General features: G+C 37.6%; 1 protein-coding gene across 2 annotated transcripts in view; it reads right to left on the reverse strand.

Moving 5' to 3' along the window:
• Positions 1-21,435, reverse strand: part of CSMD1 (CUB and Sushi multiple domains 1) — a 1,217,927-nt gene that overhangs the window by 673,609 nt on the left and 522,883 nt on the right. The gene's annotated exons all lie outside the window — the stretch shown is intronic.

Consider the following 21,435-nt stretch of genomic DNA (forward strand, 5'->3'; position numbering starts at 1 on the left):
TTAATGATTTTATAGGAGAGAGACCCCCCCCCCCCAGATTTAGCCTCAAGGGCAGCCTCCTTTGCAACTAGGCTTGGTTGATCAAGGAAAATATGGTTCTAAACTCGTTTCGTATATAGGAGGCGCTGGCGTTTCGATTTTAAAATTATTTCTCAAATTTTCTTGAAAAAAAGATCGGAAATAGCAAAAATCTGAATAGCTTCGTTTACTTCGTTAATGGAAGGTGCCCCTCCCCCCTGTTAGTTTAAAATCTCACAGTTTCCCTGGCCTCCCTGGCGACAAGCGGCGATGCGGTTTCCCCCAGTGGCTGTCAAGAAGAGCTGGGTGTAGCCACGCCCACCTCATTCCCCTGCCATCTATCGCCGTTCGCAGTCACCCAGGGAAGGGAAACTGCGAGATTAGTTTTAAAATCTCGCAGTTTCCCTTCCCTGGGTGACTGCGAACAACGATGGATGGCAAGGGAATGAGGTGGGCATGGCTATGCCCAGCTCTTCTTGATGGCCACTGGAGGCATGGCCTTCAGGAAGAGCTGGGCATAGCCATGCCCACCTCGCCCTTCCGCATGGCCGCTTGTCGCCAGGGAGGCCAGGGAAACTGTGAGATTGTTAACCTTGACCAGACAAATGAAAATAATTCCGAAAAATGGGTAAATTGTTTCAATTCGTAATTACTCCTCACACTATTCCAGCATGGCTCAAAATTGTTTCAAAAGTCATTTTAATACAAATTTTAGAAGCATCCAAATAAGATCAACCAAGCCTATTCGCAACCTATGTGTTTCATGACCTAAAGGGGATACTCTGGAGCTCCACTTTTCTTCAAAAGAGAGTGCCAAGGTGTACACTAAACACCTATATTCTTTCCCCTGGTTAATTCTCAAAGTTCCTCAGATGCATGAGTTGAGTAAAAAATTAAAGGGGAGAAAATTCTTATCTGGACCTTAAGAAAAACTCACAGTGCTTTGGGGGCAGGAGCATGGGTTGGTCTTTTAAAAAGCAGAAACTTTGTGAGAGTGTGGGCTGGCCTTAAATATTCTATGTCTCTGCAGTTGCATATGCCAAGAATTGGTAAGTCATGACAATCCACTTCATTTTGTATCTATATTCATAAAAACCCTAAAATCACCCATTCACTTGCAGTCTCAGGAATGTAAATCCATAAGAAAGTATTTGATGCTATGTATACAAACATTCTTAATCTGCAAGGTAATGTTGAAACTAGAAGATAGTATCAAATCAAAATCAAATCTTTATCACAGTCATAAATAAGCATAAAGAGAGTGGGGTGTAGTCTGATAAAAGCATAATATATTACAATCATTAAAATCTAGGCTAAGAGGAAGCTAAAATACAAAGGTATATTAAAAAGCTAAAACTAAATACTAACTAAAATTTAAAAATCTAAAAGAAAAGGAAAGGGAAAGAGAATCTGTAGGGAGAGGTAGGAGCATTCAGGGAATATGAGAGAGCATAAGGAAGGAGGGGTACAGTCAGACATAGGTCTCGAAGACTAGAGGGTGGGGGCATTAAATATATCTAGAGTAACAATTTTCTGGGAAGTTAGAATGCTAATTTGTGGTCCCACTCATCACCTGGCAAACTTTAAGCACTGCCATGCAGAACTTCACAACATTATAGGTTGTAACGAAGTTGATATCTGAGAGCAACAAGGTGGTGTAAAAATTTTCCTGAGTACCCTGGGCAATGATGAGATGAGACTAGTTCAAACGTCTTTGTAAAAATAAGCATTGGAGGAGCACATGTTCAGTTGTTTATTTGTGTCCAGAGTCACAAGGGTACAATCTCTCCAGGTAGGGGTCTTCCGATATTGACCCTCGAGAACAGCTGATGGGATGAGATTTTACTTGCTACTGCCTTTTTTCATGTGGATTAGAAGTCATTCCTCTTAGTTAGTGGGGCAAGACCACGGAGAGAAAGGGATAATCTGAGCCAGTAGTTGAGTATGACCACCTACACCATAACCTCCATTTTCATGAAGCCTGTCTCTAGTAATGTGGAGAAACATTGGTACTGGCAGGGCCAATCTTCGAAATTTTGATTATACAAGCTCTAGAGGGGCAACATTGGAGTAGAGGCCTAACTGGGCGCCATGCAGGAGTTTTGCTACTGCTCTGGCTTCAAATAGTTTGAGTACTGCAGGTATGAATTGGCCCACTCTTGACTTGAGCTATTTTAGAATGGTAATTGAGCTCCTTTGCACAGTCTCTACCACGTGGTCTCCATGGGATTTTCAGTTACTGGTAGAAAAGAGAACTACTCCCAAGGTATTTGAAACATGGGACCTGATTGATTTTTTGTCCATTTATGCTCCAGGAGAGACTCTTACTTACTTAGCTGATCCCTCGCTTTCCGAGGATGATTGTCTTCCAATATTCTTGTGGGTCCGTATGTGGCTGTGGAGCCCTATTCTTGCCCTGCATCTTCTTCCGCAGTGAGGGCATTGGTTTCCAGGTGGAAGGCGGTCTCGGCCGGGGTTGGCTTGACGCACCTTCCTCTTGGCACGTTTCTCTTTTTCACCCTCCACTTGTGCCTCCTCAAATTCTGCAGCACTGCTGGTCACAGCTGACCTCCAGCTGGAGCGGTCAAGGGCCAGGGCTTCCCAGTTCTCAGTGTCTATGCCAGAGTTTTTAAGGTTGGCTTTGAGCCCATCTTTAAATCTCTTTTCCTGTCCTCCAACATTCCGTTTTCCGTTCTTGAGTTCGGAATAGAGCAGCTGCTTTGGGAGACGGTGGTCGGGCATCCGGACAACATGGCTGATCCAGCGGAGTTGGTGGCAGAGGACCATCGCTTCAATGCTGGTGGTCTTTGCTTCTTCCAGCACGCTGACGTTTGTCCGCTTGTCTTCCCAAGAGATTTGCAGGATTTTCCGGAGGCAGCACTGATGGAATCGTTCCAGGAGCTGCATGTGACGTCTGTAGACAGTCCACGTCTCGCAGGCATAGAGCAGGGTTGGGAGGACAATAGCTTTATAAACAAGCACCTTGGTATCCCTACAGATGTCCCGGTCCTCATGGGTTATTTGGCAAATGACATTATTTTGGCTTTCTGGTAGTTAAGTTGTAGCAGATCTGTGTTGCACTATTGTGTTAGTGTTCTGTGTTTTTTTAAGGATAATAGGCATTCTTGAAAGTAGTGCTGCATAGAGTAAGGTGGAGATACATCTTCCCCATTTTTTTTGGGGGGGGGGGGGGGTTAAAGTCCATGTTGTGAAGATGATCCACCATGGAGTTGAGGTAGAAGTTTAATAGTAGTGGGGCCAGGATGCAAACTTGCTTGACACCTTTCTCAGTGACAACTGCATTTGTGAGGTGGCACTGGGGATTACATCTTATTTTGAGTGAGATCTCTTCATGGAGTAAGTGGATTAGGCAGAATACTATTGGTTGATTGATGAGGTCTCTAGTTTTTCCAGTAGTTTAACTCAGAAGACAGAATAGAAACCTGCATAGAGGGAAGACGGAATTGAAGGCAACATAGAGGCGATATGTGTTCTAGGAGGAGTATTTTCTATAAGATGTTGCAGTACTAGACATTGGTCTATGGTGGACCAGCCTTCTCTAAATTCAGCTTGCTCCTTGGCAAGAATGTTTTCCTGTTCCAGCCAGTCCTGGAGTTTCCATTGTAGATGTCTTGCATGCTGGTTGTATTGAGGAGGCTGATTGGTCTGTAATTTGTAGGGTCATCCTTTCCCCCTTTCTTTTTATAAATGGGGACAATGATAGTAAGCCAAATTTGCATGTGAAAAGTGAGGCTAGATTAGGAGTTCAGAATTCTAAATTGTTTTTGATAACCTCTGATGGAAGTAGATCTTCTTCTGGGGACTTTCCTTGTCTTAATTGGGCAACAAGGTTCTTGATCTCTGTCTCAAGAACAGACATATCTTGTAGCAAGATTGGATGATTATTTGAGGGGGGGGGGGTTTGATGTATTTGGGGAGGGGATTTTTAACCTGGTTTTATCCTGCTGTTTTGAACTTGTCAAGGCTTTCACAATATATTTTATGATCAGAGATTTGTGTGTGTGCTTTTTTTCATTTTGCATCTTACAGTTAATTTTTTGTGAATTAGCCACATGTAATTTAACATAACTATTATCATCTAACTGTCTATCTCATAAAATAAAACAGGTTTACTCTTGACTATGACAAGGAAATGGAAATTCCATAACTGAAACTACTCTTCTAGCACAATATAGGGACAATTATTAATCTGGAAAGTGCAGCATTTTCCAGAATGAAGCAGAGAGTGTTTGAGGACCGGGACATCCGTAGGGAGACCAAGGTGCTTGTCTATAAAGCTATTGTCCTCCCAACCCTGCTATATGCCTGTGAGACGTGGACTGTCTACAGACGTCACATGCAGCTCCTGGAACGATTCCATCAGCGCTGCCTCCGGAAAATCCTGCAAATCTCCTGGGAAGACAAGCGGACAAACGTCAGCGTGCTGGAGGAAGCAAAGACCACCAGCATTGAAGCAATGGTCCTCCAACATCAACTCCGCTGGACAGGCCACGTTGTCCGGATGCCTGACCACCGTCTCCCAAAGCAGTTGCTCTACTCCGAACTCAAGAACGGAAAACGGAATGTTGGTGGACAGGAAAAGAGATTTAAAGATGGGCTCAAAGCCAACCTTAAAAACTCTGGCATAGACACTGAGAACTGGGAGGCCCTGGCCCTTGAGCGCTCCAGCTGGAGGTCAGCTGTGACCAGCAGTGCTGCAGAATTCGAGGAGGCACGAGTGGAGGGTGAAAGAGAGAAACGTGCCAGGAGGAAGGCGCGTCAAGCCAACCCCGACCGGGACCGCCTTCCACCTGGAAACCAATGCCCTCACTGCGGAAGAAGATGCAGAGCAAGAATAGGGCTCCACAGCCACATGTGGACCCACAAGGAAACCCATGATGGAAGACCATCTTACTCGTCCAACGAGGGATCGCCTAAGTAAGTAAGTAATTATTAATGCATTAAATAAAGCCCGCTAAAATCAATAGGGTAGATCCACTGACATCAATGGGAAGACCAGAAGCATTTGGATAATGGTTGTTTTTATAATTTCGATGTGATATTGTTTAATACTCATGTACCGTTTGTTATATGTTGCACCTTGGAGTGCCTTTGTAAGCCACCCTGAGTCCCCTTGGGGAGGTGGTGGTGGGGATATAAATAAAGATGATGGTGATGATGATGATTATTATTATTATTATCATCAATGATACTTAATTTAATCATAAATATCATAAATCAAATCTATTTTAATAGGTATACTCTAGGTGTGCATGCTGCTACTGACAGCAGAAGATTTTCCCATGTGATGTGGTTTACATTTGAGGCTCACTGTTACTTGACTCTGATTTTGCTGTGGCTTTCGTTATTACACTTTAAAGGCCTTAATTTGTGCTGCAGTGTAGATGAATGCCTAGAGAACCCTGCTGTCTTCACTATGTCAGGTTAAAACAGAAAAGCAGCCAATAAGGTTTAATGGAGAAACTAACAGTACACTGTATTATACTCTGCCATATAGTAGGCCATAGCGGATGTGTGGTTACATGGATCAAATGTTCAAAACTGAATATTATTTTACAGGTTTTGCCCTAGCCAGCAATGCTCTCCATGAGGCTGTTTCTGGGGCTCTTTTTATGATGGTAGTACAATTTGGGCCACCAGATTTATGGACAGAAAATTGGAAATAGAAACAGTGATTGATAGGCAGGAATTAGACTGTATAATTCAAGTTGCTTACTTTGGACATGACAGTCGAATGACATTTGCTAACCATTTTTTTTTCCAAAAAGCCATCGCCTTAATTAAATCACTCTACATTTCCTCTGATATTCAGCTTTGCAAGTTCTTCAGCAAAGTCCAAAGGTTGAGAGGATTACATTCAGATTTTTAATTTCCAGCAACAAAAGTATAGCTTTCGTAGTACTGAATACTTAAATAAGCATTAAAATGACCATGCCATGCAGAAATAAATTCTGATAAGACCTTCACATTTATTTGTTTCTTTTGTGAAATAGTTATTAATTGCTTTTTCTATACTCCAAAGCAATGTGCAATAAGCCATATGAAAACCATCCTCGAAAAGCTGCTTAAAAACAATTTTTAGAAGTGATATTTAGAAAAAAATCAAAGGGTAACCAATAGAATACAGTTTTTGAATTGAGGATTTTCTGCAGAAGGTTGCTATATTATGCAAATTTTGAGCAAGAGTATTATTTATTTATTTAACATCCCACATTCTCCTTTTACAACTTGGATCCAAGAAAAGAATGAATCCAACAGGTCACAATTCAACTTAGTGTCAAGTGTATTTAAACTCACATAAACCTGTGGACGTGAACTTCAAGAATTTGTCCCTGTGCATGTCCCCCACCTCTAAACATCTTTGTGACTGATTTCTAGCCTGATGTTCTTGATCTTCCCATTGCCTTCATGCCCTGCCGGCGGGCATCCCAAAAGCACCAGGCTGGCATCTGCTAGACTCAGGATGCTCAGTATCTGGACCTTTGATCTGATCCAGTAGGGTTGTTCTTATTTTATTAATGTCTCAAGTTGAAAATGGGCTTATGATATTTCAAAGAGTAAAACTATCTCTTTGTTAAAGGTCAGCTAAGAAAATATTCCTACTGTTGTATTCATTTGAATTAACCATGCAAGAACTTATAGCAGGGAAAAGTACTATTAACGATATTGTGAGAAAATAACAATTTTTCCCCCTTGGTTAGGAAATTAATAGGGGAAAAGCATAGCCAATATATGTGTGGCAGATGTTCTTGCCAAGTAATGGCCATGAGAAGACCTTGGAATTGACAGAAAGCAGAACAGGTAGAAAGCTAGTGTCTATGTTCTCTGTCTCCATTGGATTTTAGATAAGAAGGTTTGGGCCTTCAGCATCCAGAGATTACCAGGCGTTGTTGTTGTTTCTTTTTAATGTTGTGAGATACAAGTTTGATTGGAGGAACGCTTTCCAGTGTTTCTTTAAAAATGTATAAGGATGAAGATATGAAAATTCACTGGATGCTTCAGAGGCATTTATTGTCAAACTATGATCATTCTCTTTTCTTTTAAAGATAATCTAGTTGAAGGTGGTCTTTAGCAAAAACATCAAGCACAAAGAACAAATGAGCCATCCAGGAAGTATGGTAAGTAGAAATGCTAACTGTCCTGTTTACTGAGATATAGTAACTTGTTTTAGTATTCATATTTAACAAAAATTGATTCCCCTCTAATCATACATCACATTCTATGCTATGAAGGAAAAGCAATATATGGCCATGCAGAAGTGCCCTAGAAATAATATGAGCTATTTATCTCCTACTACTAAAAAAATGCTATATGCAGTGAATATTCCTTGCTTCATAATTAAGTATCTAATTCAAACTCTTGCACAATAGAGAAAGTCATTTTGCTGGGTCTGTATGAAAGATAAATGAATCCACATTAATCATCACAACAGACTGTATAGTTCACTACTGCTTGCTGCTGTTTGATGTTCAGCATAAATCAGCAAGATTAATCTTATTCACATACATTCAGTTACATCAAATCTAATTACTATAATATCAGAATGCCTGATGGCCACTGTGGAACTATTAGTCTCAAGAAAACACTGTATACCGAAGGGATAGTTAATTTTCATCACAAAGAATTAGATCTATTATGCAGATACACAACTAAGTCTGGGGGTGCATCTACACTGGATAATGAATGCAGTGTGGCATCACATTGAATGATAATGATGAGTCATGGGAGTTGAGTTTCCAAAGTAGCTTTTTCTGCCAAGAAGTGCTGGTATCTCTCCAAACTACAACTCCCATGATTCCATAGCATTGGGCCATGACAGTTAAAGTGGTGTCAAACTGCATTTATTTCACAGTGTGGCTGCATCCTGTGATTAAACTAAATACAGTCCTTTGTGTTCCTAAGATTTAAGTAAGAGGGATTTCTTTTTTTTTTACCAACAGCTGTCAAAATTTCCAAAACTGAACAAAAATATGTTCATGTAAATATTTTCCAATGTGGTCTACAGTTATTCCCATTTTCCCCTTCTAGTAATAGGAATTGTAACCTGGGCTGTTCTGATCTCAGTAAAGTAGACCATTGCCCATGCACCCCAATGTAGGGTTGGGGTTCATATACATGGAAAAGCAAGGGCTTAATGCCTGAATAAATGTTCCTTCTAAGCTCTAAAATAGTTAGCATTCATTTGACAGATCAATCACATTCAAAAGAAATTTAGCACTTATTACTGAAAGTAATTTATTTTAGTAAAGAGGAGAAGCCCATTATTAGTACTATATTAACTCTTGTTGGAAAAGCAATTGACAGGGCTGTGAGTGTGGTAATTCAAGAAAAATAGGAAACAATCTAAGATTGGACCATGAAAATCTTTTTTTAAGATAATAAAAATATTGACTCACATTCTGAATTTTGAATACATCATTGATAGCACATGTCACATTTTAAATTTCATAATAGCCTAGTAGTTTTAGATAATAGAAAACTAATTTTCAAGCATTCACAGTACGGAGATTAATAAGCTCTGTCTCTTAAAAAAAAACCTACACAGTTGCATAGCTGATTAAATCTAGAAACAGGTGGTAGGGCTATTTTGAAGTCATTACAACAGTCCCCAATCTAACTCTTTTTAATATATATTTCTACATGATGAATTAGAATGAATTATCACTTTCAAAAACAAAAGAAGTACTCTGTTGCTATGAATGATATCACTTATTAAAAATGCACCATTAGATTTCAGTGAAGATTTGTTTTATAAGTTTAAACAAGTTTGAAAGTAAAGCAGAAAAACATGGCCTACATATTGTATGTGTGTTTGAGAGAGGGAGAGATGTTTACAATACTGTACTCTACTTTGATTATGAAGCCTCAGGAGAGGCTTTTTTCTGGTCAAGAACATAACTGGGCAACTCTCCATCATCATTTAAATATTCCTTTGAAGAAACTCTGCATACCAGAGCTCAGAATAGGAACTGCAGGAAGGGTCAAGCTTAAAGTCAAAACTGATTGAGACCAGAAAACAATATTTTCTGAACAAAAAAAACCCTTTTTTTTCACAAAGTAAGTCCTGAGCTTTGAAAATTATCATCAGTCCAGGTTTTTCTTGTTATGATTTCATAATACATATTTTGGGTTTGGATTGCATTTGCTTATGGTTTAATTGGTACCTTAACAAGGCAATGTTGTCCATATCTACCCAGCACAATATAGCTTGGTGGGCTTACTCTGAGTTTTAGAAAGGGAAGAAAAGAATATTTTGAAAATATGTTCCAAATATTTACAAATATTCTTTTTATCCCTTTCTAAAACTCAGAGTAAGCCCACCAAACTATATCATGCTGAGTAGATATGGACAACATTGCCTTGTTAAGGTACCAATTAAACCACAAGCAAATGTAATGCAAACCCATTCCAAGTGTTAGATATTCCACAAGTTTGGTTTTAGACTTCTATCTCATCTCTATTTTAAGTGCAAAGAGTCATTTTGCATTTTGTAGCCGTTCACAGCAACAGCAACAGTTGCAGAAGTCACCACTTCCCCTCCTCTCACTGTACGATGAAAAACATGCAAGAAAAACATAGCCACAAATAGCCACCAATATTGAAGAAACAGCCCATCCTCGCCGCCAACCCCATTGTCAAAAGTTAGACAGGAGCTATTTCTATGTTAGGAGTTCATTCATGTCAAGTGCTGAAAAAGTTACGCAGCACTAAGCGGCACCCCACTGTGTCCATGGTGAAGAATTATCACCATAGTTGAAGATCTACCACATCAAACTCATAGTAGGGCCAGCCCTGCCTCTAGTTTGCTTGCTTGCTGCACTGAGGAACAATGAAGAGTAACTCCATTTTGTTCTTCTTATCAAGTGTCAGGTTCATATGATAAGACCACACATTTATAATCAAAAGAATAATGGCAGAGGAAATTATTTTTCTCCCCAAGAGTAAAAATATGCCATCTGCAATATGAGTAAATAAATAGTTTATAGCCCACAAAAGTTAAAAGATCAGAACCATAGGACTTTGGACATATATCTTCCCACTTGCCTTCATTTATCTAAAGATTAATTGATATGAAATCCTTTCTGTCATAGGATTATTTTATATGACGTTAGCTTTTTTGGCTGATCACTAGGTTCTGCTATACAAAAAGGTCAGAATGGATTATTCTGTTGATAAACTACCTAAACAATTATATTATTTCCCATAGGAACGTGTATGAATTTTCTCATTCCTGTTTTTATGATTGTGTTAATGACTGTGACTGTGAAAATGATGGAAATATGATAAAATATCCTGCTGAGGTTTCCAGTCTTTATATCTTATTAGAAAAATAATTCTGTAAAGGAATATCATGACTAGAGATGTTAAAACTTTTTTTACTACTCCTCCCTACCCCATCTGATTCATACTGAGCAATGCACCTCCCTACCTGAGCACTTTCCTCAAGACATTTCTCTGAGTATCTATTTGATGTTTTATTCACAAATCATATTTTTGCACATATTTTTTACAACATACACATTTTGTTTTCATTGAATAAAATTGACATCTGCCCTCTCAATGTATCTAGTTTATATGCTTCAGGACTATATTTCTGAAAAGAGAATCAATTACAAGAACAGTGTTTCCAGTGAGAAGAGATTTGAAATTGAAAACTCTGATAGCCAGAATTAAAGGGAAACGAAAATATAAGGAACTACAACAGGCTATCTTCATGATCGATCAATTAAAATAACATTGGAAATAGGGATACAACTGTTCCCGGAAGGGGGCTGTGAGCAGTGTGTGTGTGTAAAACTTATTGATATAAGTAGTAGATATGTATGGAAATGGAAAGGTCACGAAAATAGGATATACCAAAAAGAACAAGAATTTAATGGAATTTAATTTCAATGGGAAGTATGGGCCTGCTTTTGGTTGATGAGATATGATTGTTGTTGTTGTGTGCTTTCAAGACATTTCAGATTTAGGTTGACCCTGAGTGAGGGCTGGGAAAATGACCTTGTATTTTCTCTGTTGATAGTTTGCATAGGTTTTAGGTCCAACATAGCCGAAGTAGTGTCCCACTGCATGATACCCTTTGGGCACTATTTTTTTTTTGCTTCTGTTCAGATTTATTTCTTGCTTTGGTATTTCTTTCTCTATTTTTTGTTAAGATTTAGTATGAATTATTAATGGAATATTAGTGGAGTGTTCAATCTTGGTGTATATTCATTGTTTTGAACTACATGACTTATTTTGTACGAAATTTCAAGTTGTCAGATTTAATTACTGTTGAATTGTCTAGAATGGTGCATTTGGCTGGATAAAATATTCCTATCTTGTTTTGTAGGGGTTTACCATGGAAAAAAGTGTTCAAATAAATTGGTCAAACCTATCAAAATAAAATAATGACAATAAAGTTCTGATAGTTAATGGAGGAAGAGACTGCACTGTAGAGTGTTGTTGGCTGCACTCTGCTTTCAAATCTGAAATTCTTCTATATTTTAATCCACATTTTCACTAAAAACAGACAGGGTTTCTGAAACATCCTTCATTTTAAAAGTAACAACTCTAAAATAACACACAGAGCCCATCCAGACAGTGCCTTTACTCCCGGAGATTCCTCAGCAAACAGGAGAATGGTCAGATGCCATTCCCTGTAAACGCTGAAGCAATCACTACCAATGGCAAAAAAATGAGATTTCCAGTTGCAGGAATATCAGTTTTGAGCTGAATATGCAGTTCTTCACATGTCCTTATGCCCCTGCAGTTGAAAATCATAGGATTTTTTTATCTGGGTTTGTTCCTGGGTTTTAGATGTTTGTTCCTGAAAAGTTCCTAAAAAGAAGGTGACATTTGACTAGAAGGCGAAACTTTGTTTGTCAGAAACTTCATGAAATGTGTTTAGGGCACATTTTCTCTGGCCAGGACAACCTTGTGACCCCCTAAGTCAATGTTGTACATCTTTTCACAAGAAGAGCAATCAGGACCAGCCATGGATAATTCAGGAACAACACAACTATACAACCAAATCTGTCTGGACAGATGATTAGGCAGCCAGACTCTAAAAAATGTCATTAATGAATTGAAAGAATATGTTCCTGTTTGATTGTGCAGTGCTGACTTGGACAGAAGTGGTCCTACCGCATAAATTTTGTTTTTGGAGCAGATACTTCATGAAATGTCTGGAGGGCATAGTTTCTCTGGCCAGGACAAAGAACGAAACTTTTGCAGTGATTCTCCGCATACCCGCATATCTTGAGGGTTTTTTAAAAAATGCAAAGTTTCTAGCAGAAGTCCCATGGCAGCCATCTTGGGAGCCTCTAAATCTCGCAACAAAGCATAAAGTCTGGACAACAAAAGCAGAAATCCCGGGACCAAAAAGTCTGTATGTGGACTTCTTCTGAAATCCCAGGATATTTTTGCCCCTGTTTAAAACATGTGATTTAGTGCTATCTGGAAGCATCCACAGTGTGTGTGCGAGAGAGATAGTGTTTTTAATTTATCTACTTTAAATATGAAATTAATTTTATAAAATCATTGCTACCCATGAGGTTTACAGTGAAGGCCTTCTTTGTCAGACTATGGAATGTAGACATGGATATCATGGCTGCAACTTTGTAGATAAGGATAGAAAAGAGACTCATGTTAAAGGTCAATATCTCACTACTCTCACCCATGCTCCCATGAATGAGACAAACACCAATGGGGTCTATTCTGATGATCACATGGGAGAAAAAATGGAATAATTAAACTTTTCATATATTACCCTATGTGATGAGGTTTGATGTTGGCCCCAAAAACTGAAAAAGTGAAAGCAAAAGGTTACTTAGACATATATGAAACAGCCCTATATACTATTCACATTGAATGACTATTTGTATCACAGATTATGCCATCAGGAGCCTCAAGCCAGAGACTCTTATTGCACTGCTAATAACAAATAGGGATATTAAGAAGAGAAAACACTCAGATACAAGTTCAACTGATTGTACAATTCTCTGGGAAGGATTTCCACCAAAGTCTGTGGAGCTTCCTTCACCAGGAACAGAGAAAGTGCTTCTTCTGATACAACAGTAAGTACACCAGGATACTATTGGGGTAATATCCACTCTTTAGTTACCAACATGTCCATACTAATAAAAGATGCAAAATCCAATAAGCATACTAGGCTTAGAAGCAAAGGGACAATACAAACATACATCCCATAGATGTATATCTACTCAAAATGAAATTCCATTGGCTGGAATACTATTTATCATTTATACAGTATGAATCCCTCCAGCTTAGTTATGTGTCTCATGGGGTTAAGGCATTCAGCACATCAGTTCCAGTTGTAAATTTTCAACACTCTGCCTCCACATTAACAATAACAACAGCAACAACAATAACAAGCCCCCTTTTCTCTTAGCAGAGACTAAAACAACATAGAAAATAGAACTGTTTGTAGAAAGGGCATTGTATTCCACCTTACACAAATTTGGGGGGAAAAATCAACAATCCACACAACTGCAAACTGCAAAATTATACTGTTAACATTGAGTTCAGTGATGTTTATGTTTTACGCATTTTAACTGAAATCTTTTTAATACTAATTATATTTAATTTGGTTATAATATTTGTAAATTTGCCTATTTCAAATTGTATTTAAATGTTTTTAATGAAGCCACTTTGAGTCTCCTTGTGGAGAGAAAAAGCTGGCATAAATAAACATAATGATAATAATAATATTGCCTGGTGCGAATATAGGGAGTGCAATCTGAATAAACAAAAACATAAGTTATTGTCTGAAAAAATATAGATTACAATGCAATGATTACATAGACTTTGGACATATTATTTGAGAGCAAGTGAATATTAAACTAAGAAAAAAACATCCTTGATCATTTTAAATTCATACCTATGTTTAAGCCATATTCAGTAGTTTACTTTATGTATCTATATGGTGCTCTATAACAAAATAATGATAAACAATACAGAAAGGAAGAAACTAGAACTGTGGAGAAAAAAGGAAAGGCATAAAGGAAGATTTGAAAAAAGAAAGATGGAACAAAATAAAGGATAGAAAGAAGGGATAAACTATCTGTGAAATAATGTTGTCACTTGTGTTTATCCAAAATTATTGTCCACATGCTATCTGGGAACTATTTATTTATTTATTTATTTGAAACATTTGAACCCCTGAAGGGGACTCAGGGTGGAGCATAACATATATACGGCAAGCATTCCATGCCGGGACATAAAATAACTATAAATTTACACAAACACTAAAATCTGTTATATCTATTTTAAAATCAGTTTAATAATAATAATAATAATAATAATAATAATAATAATAATAAACTTTATTTATACCCCGCTCCATCTCCCCCAGGGGAACTTGGTGCAGCTTACATGAGACCAAGCCCATCAGTGCGGTACATACATTGTAATACAAAAACATAACAATATCAGAACATAAATATATCAAATGCAAAGAAATACACTAAACGACACAAACTATATAAAACCTGTATTTTAAAAAAGAGAATTTCACTGGGCAGGGCCACATTCAATGCTATTTTTTAAAAAAACTGGGAGATAGGACAATATAAATCATCAGGATGAGGATCCGAGAATGAGGGAGGATTCAATTGCACAAACCATAAATAAAGGACATTCTAAGGACGTTTAGTGCAAAGTTTGGTCAGGGAGTTCTTACATTCAAAACCATCTCAAACACCATACTGGCTACAGGTCTGTGGAGTAGGCTTCCTATTGTTGCCTTATTACACTGTCCCAAAAGCTTGGTCCCACAGCCAGGTTTTTACCATCTTCCTGAAGGACAGGAGGGAGGGGATGATCTAATCTCTATGGGCACTATTATCTGATAAAGGAACTTTTTCAGGTTCCTCTGTCTTCATTGATTTTTAAACAGTGGCAATATTTGACAAGTATCTCAGAAGAGATTGAAAATATATATTTGAAATGCATAGGAATTGTCCAAAACTGGAGGAAAAACAGGACAATATGTTCACACGTGGAAAGCAGCTACAAAATAGGAAAATTGTTTAACAGTCTTATTGAAGAATATTTGGACACTATTCAGAAAATTCATCCCAGAGAATTAGCATAAAAGAATTCTAAACAGTCATAATATTTAAAGCACGATATTGTTCACCTCTTATGCAAATGAAAAACAGAATCATAATTATTCTGAGAATGCTATAAGAGAATCATGTGGCTGGAAAATTGCTTGAACTTCAGCAATGTAATACCTTTTTGCAGACACTTGGCCTTTATATGGTTCAGTGGAAACAACATTGCTCAATTAAAATCAAAATGAAAATCCACATGAGAAACTCATCAGGGTGATTTTCATTGTTGTTCATCTTCAAAAAATATACAATTAGGGGTCCCTTTTTAAAGTCTAAAGGGCAAATTCTTAAATGAGACAAAGCTAAGAATAAGTTTTAGTGCTTAAGATTGGAAGTAGCCCAGTGAAGCCAGTTGGCATGATTTAATTTTTATTATATTACTTCATATGGGAAACATCAATTACATATCCCACACAATAAAACTGAATACATGAAACTATATGTATTCTCTGTGTATATTTTCAGCCTTCTGTGAAAAGCATAAAACCCCAAATCTAATAACAAAAATCCACAGGTTTTTGTGTGCCAGAATTCTGAAAGTTACATTTAAGAAGAATGAATGTAAGCACACTCTAAAATCAACCAAGTATGTACATTGTCACAATGATGATCTTAGACTTACACTACCCAGTTATAGGTGTTTCCAGCATGTCATTGCACTCATTCTTAACTTTTCTTATTTCTGCTCAGCAATGTCCCATTGAGTTCAATGGGGATTACCTCTAGTTAGGAATTGCAATCTGAAAAAAATAAAATGAATCTTGATACACAAGAGAAAGTTAGGACACATATTAGTATTTTTTTTCTTTCTTCCATTACTGTCTATTTTTTTATTTATATCTACTTGTATTTACATTCAATTTTACTAAAATAATTTGTTTGTTTACAACAATAGGAAGGTAACTCTGAGTAGTGGACATTTTCTTGAAAGGTTTTGATAGAGGACTAATATTTCCAGTAATAGTATTCAAATAGCCATATTGAAAATATTTATTGTTATTACTCCTATTAATACAGCATTGGGGACAGAATGAAGTCGTAAAAAAAAAGTCTGCTTCCAGACAGGGCAAAATGTGTGATGCATTTTGAGATCACATTAGGGGGTGGGTTGGTTGAGCCTGCATTATTGGGGGAGGAGACCATACATTCACCACACAACTCCCCCAATCCTTACCACCCCTCCCCCGCAAAAAAATTAAGAAAATCCTTCTTTCCTTCTCTGGAGGCACTGTTGTTACTCATGGTTTTGTGTCAGCAAGATGTGAATGGAGCTTTACAGGAGGGGAGGGGGCATCCTGTTCTCATCACATCTTGCATAGCCAGGAGCAGTAGAGCTTCTCTCTCCACAGCTATGGCACCAGTAAAGGTCCAACTTGGAATAAACCCACCTTAGCCCCAGGCTAATGAGATTATGATCATGCGGCAGTGAAGACTGTTTCAATTGAAGGAGGGCATAATTGCATTCCATTTTCTTCTTCCAATGTCCTTGTTCATCCATTGGCTATTTCTAGCTGTGAAAAGATAGACTATGTTGTACTTGACAAGAAAGGGGTAAGTATATAGTGATTCAAAGCTGACAAAGGAAATAAACTCACAATTGCGTCCACCACCCATTCACCATTTTTTCTAAAATAACCTATTGACATTTTGCCTCATAGCTTGGGGACTCATAGAACAGCTGTGGACCATAGTAACTATAAGACTTACAGATTTCAATTGTAAAAGCATATGAGTTAACTTTATTGTGTTCAGGAAATTTTCTGAGGGCTCTTTTCTTAAAAGCTAAAGAAAATTTAGAGTCAATGATACCAACTGAAAGATACTTTGAACTTTTCAAAATAAGAGCAAAATAAAAATAAAATAGCAAGTGAACACAAATAAAACTTCATTTCAAATTGCTGTTTTTTACAAGTTCATGTAAAGTATTGCAAATGAATTCAAATATAAAGGGCTTTTTCAACTGAAAACTCAGCGCATACACTACAAAGGCAGCTTTTCAATGGCTTTTTCTTGCATGAGCAATAGGAAAATACAATGCTGCCATGATTATGATTATTCTGTATAGGTGTAGGTCAAATAAGCTACAACAATAGCATCTCATTCATAGCATTTGGTTCTGTATGTACTTCATTTCTCACTTTTTGAACACAAAAACAGAAAAATCAATGACCAAAATGAATGTTAGCATACTGCATACAAGGCACAGATTCTATGGAAGACTGGCAAAAATTCAGTAGAAAGTCAGATAGCAATAAATATTTGTCCACCTATGTTTTTCCTGGATTTTCAAGATTAGCATTCTCTGATATCTCATCTGTTTACTATTTAGTAAAGTCCCAGACTATGCTCACCTTCAAGTGGAGAATTAAAAGAAAAAGCTACAAAAACCAAAATTTAGGGTGCTTCTACACCACCGTTTAATCCAACGTCTCATTTGCGTTAGTTTGGTGTATCCATACAACACAGAGAGGTTAATGAACTTTAACCCAGTGTAAGACAAATAATCAATCTTGACATTGAGTCAGATAAATATTAGCCACAGTTTGAATTGTCCAGAAAGATATGGACTTTCTCTGGTGTTTTAGCAGTGCAGAATGCCATCTTGGATTGCCATGTGTGATGGAAGATCATGTCCCCACAGCCTTTCTCCACTCCCTGGGCTGAGACAGCCTGGGGAGATGGGATGTCCCCCTTCATCCCCATTCTCACAAGGAACTACAGAAAAGCATGCCTTACAATTAATGCAGGATCTATACTTCCTGATTCTGAGTCATTTTCGCAGTGTCAGACTTTTGGAAAATGAAAGGGGGCATACTACTCCCAGGCTCCATCATTGTCAGAATGGTGCTGAATCAGGAAGTACGGTTCTGTTGTGACAAGACACACTTTTTGTAGGTTTTTTAAAAAGGAATTTGGGATCCAGGGAGGGCAGGAAAGCTTGCCGATACCCAACCTTGCTAAAAGGATGTCTGGCTGATCTCCTGCCACCAGGAATATAGCCGGGGGGGGGGCGCTTTGGGGGCTTCACTCCCCCCCCCCCCCCGAAATTCTCATGGTGGTCTGTGAAAAGGCCTTACTGGTACATTATTTAAACTGTTATGTTTATTCATATCATGATCTGATCACCATGCTCAGTATATCTCATATGCATGGGGGTATTGGGGTAACGATACAAAAAGTTTGCTAGGGTAGACTCTCTTTCACTCAGACTCAGCCCCCCCACCCGAATCAAACTCAGCCCCCCCCCCAATCAAAATCCTGGCTACGGGCCTGCCTGCCACAAAGGAGGCTTAGGGCAGCCTGGTGTAGACACCATGCATTTCAGAACCTGGATCCCAAGCAACCAGAACTCTAAAGCAACCAGCCAAAAATAGAAGAAATAATACTTTAAATAAAAATGTACACGCATAGTAAGTAAAACTGTATTGCATTATGTTAAGTTTAACTTTATTTGTCTTTATTTGATTTTCATTACTCTTTTTCAATATTAATATGAAGTCAATGCAGAGTTTATAGTAAGATATAGTATGGAGTATAGCATTACTTAGGTCTGTATTAATAGTAGCTCACAAGTAACCTGAAACAAATTTACCTGGCATCTATAATCCTCACTGTTACTAGTTAGTAGAGAATGTACTGTATTTTTTGAAATTATTTCTAAACACATAGATGAAGAAGATACTCATATCAATGCAATTGTTGCTTGTGATTTCCTTTTTTTCATTTCTTTTTGTGAGAATAATCTTTTTACTTGACACAAGGAAGGATTTCAGAAGCTGATTTATTTTTGTTAATAGTTTATTCTTGGTGTTGTTGACTTCAATTAGATAGTTCCAATTAGAGTAAACCTTTTGAATTAATGGCTGAACTGTGAATAAGCATATATATAATCCAACTGATTCAATTGATTTACTAGACTTGGGAGCAACCAACAACATTCAGACCAATTCTGACCCCAAATTATTCCTGATACTTCAAGTGCATAAATCTTCCTTTGTACCAACAAAAAAATGACAAAACTAATTTTAATAATGTTACTCTGAATAAATTGAACTTCACTGAAGATGATAATTATACATAATATATTTTATGTTCCCAAAGTAACCAAATATCTGTCGAGCATTGCAAACCATTTCAGCAATATCAAGATATATTGAAACTTTAGTGTCTCAAGTTTTGATTACAGACTTGGGAAACTTTAGTCACAAATATTATTGTGTTTATCCTGCATTCTAGCAATTGAGTATAATTTCCTATGTACCCTTAAGATGCATCTACACTGTAGGATTAATACTATTTGACACTGCTTTAACTGTCATGACTTTATGCTATGGAATTGTGGAAGTTATTGTTTTATGAAATCTGTGAAGAAATACAGACACCTCAACCGAACTACAAATCTTAGCATTGAGCCATGGCAGTGGTATTAAACTGCATTATTGTAGCAAGATAGTTGTATTCTACAGATTAAGGACAGCTAGAAATTTGGCGCAGTGGGTTAAAGCACTGAGCTGCTGAGCTTGTTGATCAAAAGGTCGCAGGTTCGATTGCGGGGAGCGGCGTGAGCTTCCGCTGTCAGCCCTAGCTTCTACCAACCTAGCAGTTCGAAAAGATGCAAATGTGAGTAGATCAATAGGTACCGCTCCGGCGGGAAGGTAACGGCGCTCCATGCAGTCATGCCGGCCACATGACCTTGGAGGTGTCTACGGACAATGCTGGCTCTTCGGCTTAGAAATGGAGATGAGCACCACACCCCAGAGTCAGACATGACTGGACTTAATGTCAGGGGACTACCTTTACCTTTACCTAGAAATTCTTATTGCTGAATTCTGGCTTGATTATCCTTGTTATTCATATTTCTCTCGTTTGTATTTTAAAGGAGACAAGATATAGTGAATCCAGAGCATGAGTTGGGTGTGAGGCCCAATGCATGTTTTCAAGTTTACACACTTTCAGATTTGTAAGAAATGACAAGTCAGCAACCTTAGGTGTTCTTTATAATAGTAGAAAAGGGGCTATAAGATGCAGTGAAGTTATTCCTTCCTCCACCCAGTAATTCCAGAAAATATATAATAATATATAATATGTATGACATGGGCTGAATTCCTGCCTCATAGGACATAGTTTCTCCACACCTTCATAGAACATGAGTTTCTCCTGTGGCCGACCCCTCCATTGACATGGAGGGGCCAGTGGAGGCCAGAAGGTGTTGGAGAAATATTTGGCTATGTGACTATAGCAAGTCACACACATCCTCCAGGACCTTCAAATAACAAATATTTTAACAGTGCCAATATTTCGTAAAACCGCTTTTCAAAGTACTCCACATATTTTTTTCTTTAAAAGAATGACCCCAAATTTGCTGAAAAATTGTTGAAAGTGAAATGAGAAATGACAAAACTGCAATGTGAAGTGACAAAATCATTGATGTGATGAAAAATCTTTCCTGTCCCTTAAAAGTTACCCTTCTCATCTTATCATTTGAGTCCAGACAAAAACACTGGAAAATTAAAAAAAAATCATTGGAATGGGTAAACCATTCAATCACCCAATTCCTCCTTTCTGCAAACGTTTGTTACTTCTAATTGTAAAAGAAACTGAAATTTAGTTAACATAAATCTTTATAAAAACAATTATTTTATTTGGTAAAAAACCTACAGTACAGAATTTGTAGGATGAACATATAATGGGATCTATCAGTCCCCATCATTATAGACATTTAGAAAAGTCTAAGAAAACAAATAGTTTTCTATTATTTTCTACTAAGGAAGACTTATAGGGCTATCCTTTGTTGCTTTAGCTACATTTATATACTGTTTATAAATATCTTTCTGGGCTGCATATTATTCTCAGGGTGTTTCATTCAGGGCTAGTTTTATTTGTTTAAATCAATGTTTTACAACAAAAGTTTATAGTTACTTGAATCTCTCTCTAGTTTTTTTATCTAACTTTGTCAAGCATTCTTAGCTTTAAAGGCAGCCTATAAAATGTTCATAGAAGTAAATAAACAAAGCCCACCTTTGTCTCTGGTGAATACAAAGTATTTCCAAAAAAAAAAAAGAAAGAAAGAAAGAAAGAAAGAAAGAAAGAAAGAAAATTGTTTCAAAAGAGATGATAGGAGTGCACCCAAAGCAGGCAGTATATGCACCATGAACGAAAATAATTCTACAGCTTTACAATCATCCCTATTAAAGATTAATGTTTTCGATTAGTGCTCATCTGCAAATGGCTTTTACATTCTTCTCAATATATGTCTAAATTGCAGCGAGTTTAAAAA

Source organism: Anolis sagrei, chromosome 1 (genome assembly GCF_037176765.1).
Source record: "Anolis sagrei isolate rAnoSag1 chromosome 1, rAnoSag1.mat, whole genome shotgun sequence".
In the NCBI taxonomy this organism is placed as follows: Eukaryota; Metazoa; Chordata; class Lepidosauria; order Squamata; family Dactyloidae; genus Anolis; species Anolis sagrei.